Raw genomic sequence first — 5023 nt, 5'->3', positions numbered from 1 at the left:
AAAGACTTCCGGTAAAAGCAACGAAAATGAACAACAGACAGCTGAAATAGCCAAATAGTAAGGAACAAAAAAGAACAAGACAAAAATGGAACTCAGAGCCAAAATGGAGTCATAGAGTCATGCAATAAATTTTGGCTCTGAGTTCCATTTTGTCTTGTTGGTTTTTGTCAATTACTATTTTGCTATTTAAGCTGCCTGCTGTTTATTTTCGTTGCTTTTACCGAATGTCTTTTCATCTAAAAACTCACAACTTTGAATTGAAAAGGGGATTCCTGAAAACCCCGAAACACGCGTATTCAGTAATCTGTTTTTTTGTGCTAAACAAATGTTTATTATTCATGTTTATTTGTGCTTTGTATATTTCCTGTTAAATTAATTAGGAGTTTATATGAAATAAATAAGGGTACAAGCTTGCCATTTTTACTTTATTGTGCGAAGTACTTTGAATTGACCATTCCTATGGATCCTAGATCGATTTTGACCACTTTTGCCGTGACGTCCGTTTAGTAATTCCATGTGAAATCAACAAAGCACTTAACCTGACCATCTCAGATTTTCATGAAACTTTTAGAGATCTTAATCTTTGAAATCTTAAACTTAGATATAATTTTAAAAATTAGAAAAAAAAGTATTTATTTTCTTTCGAATATCATTCAATTTAGATATTAAATAAAATTGCATATAATTTTCTTTAAAATGGGCTATCTCGCTCCTATGGAGCTTGAGTTATAGCATTTTAAAGCACTGCCGGTAAGCTAAAAAAAAGTGCTTTTTAACTAATTTCAAAAAGTAATTTCCCATCAAAAGTAATCTCTCTTCAACTTTCCTCTCCGTATCAGCCCTCCACGAAAATGGACACTTCTGAAACGAGGGAGCCAAGAGCCAACTTTTCGCAGTCAGTATCAAGGAAAGTAAAAAATTGTTTACTAAATGAATTGAATTTAACAATAGTCTTATAAGAGTTCAGTTTCCCCCAGATCATGTAAAAAAAAAAAAAAAAAAAATAGAAGATTAGGTTCTAACGTTTAATCCCGTCAAATCTCGCCAATCCTGAAAAAGGTACTCCGAACATGTTCGTCCAAATGTTACCAACTTTGATCTTAGTGATTTAAAAACGCTTTCTTGTTTTCTGAAAAATTTTAGAAGTCCCTAAACTTTTACTAGTCATTTTTAAACACTTTCAATACTGAGGTTTTTTAGACACGATTTTTTAAAGTCATTAAGCAAGATTAAAAATTTTAGTAAAATGTTAAATAATACCCCAACTAAATTAAACAAGCCATGAAATGAGATTAAAAGTTCAGTTAATTAACATTTGTGGAAATTGCAAAAATCGCCAAATCTGCACTATAAATTTTGAAAACTTTTCGAATACGCAGATGATTTTTCCACAATTTTATGGCTTCCAAACGTTTTTTTGTTTTTTACAAAAACAATCGGAAGAGGTAATGGGCCATTCCACGAAAAAGTCAACCCTTTTTCCGCACGTGACGGTTCATATATTTCACTAAAAAGTAATAATTTTAAAGGGTAATGACGAGATTTTTTGCTTAAGAAATCACATATAAGGTTGTTATTTGTCCAGCAGAAAAAAAAATGTTCATTAATTCTTTAAAAGTGTTATTTTTAATGAAATATATGAGGCGTAACGTGCGGGACAAAATGGCTGTTTTCCAATACGAATGTACCATACTACAAATTTCTGAATTATTTTGCATTTTTTAAGCTTTGTTGGAATTTTGCAACATAGAAAATTCAAAGTCTCAAAGAAACATTTTTTATTGCTGCATTTTTTATGGCTACGGGAAAAACTAAGTTTATCTGTAGATACTGCGAGTTGAGAGACAAAACATGTTAATGAATTTTGAAGTCATCACACAAGACGCAAATTACTAATTTCTGCTACAAGACATCTTTGAAGAACCTCTATTTCTCGCTCTTGCGACCCAAAAATTGAGTTTTGGTCAAAGTAATCGGAAGTTTCTTGCAGTAATCCAACGCGCTAGAGACGCGGCGTTTTAAGCTTTTCTTGCGTTTAACCACACGAATCGGTTCTGACTGAGCCATGTCGACAACGTCTGTACTAGACAAACTTTTTTCCACAACTCCACCTCTTTCTCTTTTATACCAGTTTCTCATCTGTAGTTTTAAAGTTGTCTCATGCTCTGGATCTTTCGAAACAGAGGCCTTCGTTTGTGGTGACTGATCCTCATAACTCTTGGTATACATCCTGAAGCGAGATTTGTTTTCTTCAAAGAATGGTAGAAAAGTAGATGCAAAACAACAGCTGTTGTCATAATTTGAGTTGCTTTCTAAATCATCATCAATTTTTGCTTTGTTGTCTTTTTTATTCTGCTTGGGAGTGCTGTGACGGACCTTGTGTTTCTTACGGACGGATTTATCACTTAGAAATTCAACCTCTTTTTTGTCAGATGATGCATCAATAGTGGGCGATTGTATTGTCTGAGTTATAGGAGTGCTGTGTTTTGGATTTGCTCCTTTAAACCCGTTAAAACGCAGATCATGGTTGGATCTGTAACTTTTCAGTTTATCTTTTCCTTCTGCTCCAAAACTTTCGCAGCTTTTACTTTTTTTGTGAAGTTCCTCAAATCCAATTGAAATATCTTTTGCTGTGTCCTTACTGCTTACTGTTTCTTCTGCAAAATTTTCAGAATACTTAATTGCATTTCTAAGGTTTACCTCTTTGTCTTCTACCACTTTGCTTTCCCATTCAGTATCAGTATCGTCTTTTAACGCGATCGATGATTCTTCAGATCTATTAATATCTTTTCTAAGCAAATCATTTTTCTTACTGGATTCCAAAAACAAACTAGTTGTTCTATCAACGGTCGGTTCCATTTGAAAGCTATTAGTCAAATCATCAATAAAAGTATAGTCTTTTGTTGATTGACGTTTATGTGAATTCACAAAATCCACAATACAAGGATCTTCAACTTGCTGATTTTGGTCGCAGTCAATAGTTAACAAGCTACCAGGTCCTCTCTCAACGAAACTGCAAGATTGTTGCAACAGTTGTATTGGTGAATACTCCGTTTCGAAATTTTCGTTTATTGAATTTATTTCTTCCTCAACATTGCTGTCATTTTGTGAAATAGAGCTATCAGAAGAGAAGTTGATCAAAGACTGTTCTTTAACAGGTTTGAGGTTCATTTCTTTCACTTTTGTAATAATTTCAACGTCATCAAGGATATGCGCCTGTTCCAAAGAAGGCTGGAGATTTGTTTCGCAAGCTAATGTGTTCTCAAAGTCAATCTCTCTCGAATTTTCTACAATTGAACTGAGATGAAGTATAAAGCGGTTAATGGAAAAATTAATATTGCAAAAAAGAACGTAAAGAAAACAGCTCATCACGAAGAAAATTAACTCGAAAGCATTAAACAAGAAATCAGCTACAACAACAGACGGAACAACAATGGCAGCCTCAAACGATCGGCACATTTTTCTGTAAGCATAGGTAATATAAAGTCTTCTAGGATTATTTATTAACGGTGAAAATTCGTCAAAAATCAAGCCGCGTTGTTTCAAGTTAACTTCTTGATAAATTTTGGAAACAGTCTGTGTATCTGACTGATTTTCAACTGTCTGAAGCATTCCAATGGTATTGTTCTCAATTGTTGTAAATATTTCTGAATTAGCTTGCAAGTTATTTACTTCTGTATTTTGTTCTAGAACTTCATCCGAGCCATTTTTATCTTCGATTGTATCAATACGCAATGGGGTTGCTAATTTTTTACAGCAGGTATCACTTGTACGTTTTGGTATTGTTTTTGAGCTGTTACTTGATCCGGTGCCAAATGAATTTGAACAAGCACCAAGCTTATCACTTTTTGGTTTTTGTAACTCATTCTTTAAGCACTGATCCAACAATTGTTCACTTCCATTATTGTGTATATATGGTACTTCCGATTCAAATTGAACTTTTGAGCTTTCTCTGTTGCTGAGTACAACACTGTTCGGAGTTGAATCCGGTAGTGACTCGATTTCTGTTACGCTATTACAATTATTTTCCGAGTTTAAGCTAATGGCACGTGTTCCTGAATCTTCAACCACATCAATATACTTTGTCTCTTTTGGAGTACAATCCAAAATGGGACTGGAATCCAAGTAACTTCGTTTATTTTGATCTCTTATCGTTTCTGAAGATAGATTAGTCGTTTCTGAGTTTGCCGTTAAATCGTAATACTCCATTAAGATAGGTTTGTCCTTACTCAATTCTAGTCTTTGCTCTTCAAGATCATTAACATTGCTTATATTTTCAACTGTAAATCGTTTGTTTATAATATTCAAAGGTTCTGGTGAATTCGATTCAGGTGGATCTGTAAATATGCCCTGGTTGATCACAAGCTGATGTTTAATAGTGTTCGAAGTTTTAGAAACATTTGCACCTTCTTCAAATATTGCATGCTGGGAGACTATTTTGTTGCCTTTTGAAAGAGAATTCGTAGTATGTCTAATGTTTTGTAATGACTCACCATTGATATTTTGTGGATCGTTTCGTTGAGCAGCAAATGCGTCAGTTAAAATATCCGGGGCTGTTGGTGAATCTGTTGCATATTCGTTTGTGGATGTACCCTGATGGAACAAAAGTTGATTTTCAATATTTTTCCAAGTTTCTGGAGCAAATGTTTTCTGTTCTCCGAATATCGCATGCTGTAGAAATACTTCGTTATCTCTTAAATAAGAATTTACAGCCTCCGCAGTATTTTTAGGTAATTCAATGTTTATATTTTGCAGGCTACCATCTCGTTTACTCAATGAATTCACTTTGCGTCGCGCTGTTAACTCTTCGTTTAGGACATTCATGGGTGCTGGTGAATTCGTTTCAAATTGATTTGTAGATGCCCTCTCTTTGATCGTAACTTGATGTTCAATACTTCCAGGAATATTCATTTTCCCTTCCTGAAGCATCGCATCTTGTGAAAGTAGTGTGTTGCCTTCTGAAACTGAATATGCAGAATCTCCGATACTTTGAAAAGATTCAATATTGACATTTTCCTGGTAG

This window comes from Uloborus diversus, chromosome 7 (assembly GCF_026930045.1).
Source record: "Uloborus diversus isolate 005 chromosome 7, Udiv.v.3.1, whole genome shotgun sequence".
NCBI lineage: Eukaryota > Metazoa > Arthropoda > Arachnida > Araneae > Uloboridae > Uloborus > Uloborus diversus.
This window is presented reverse-complemented; position numbering follows the sequence as displayed.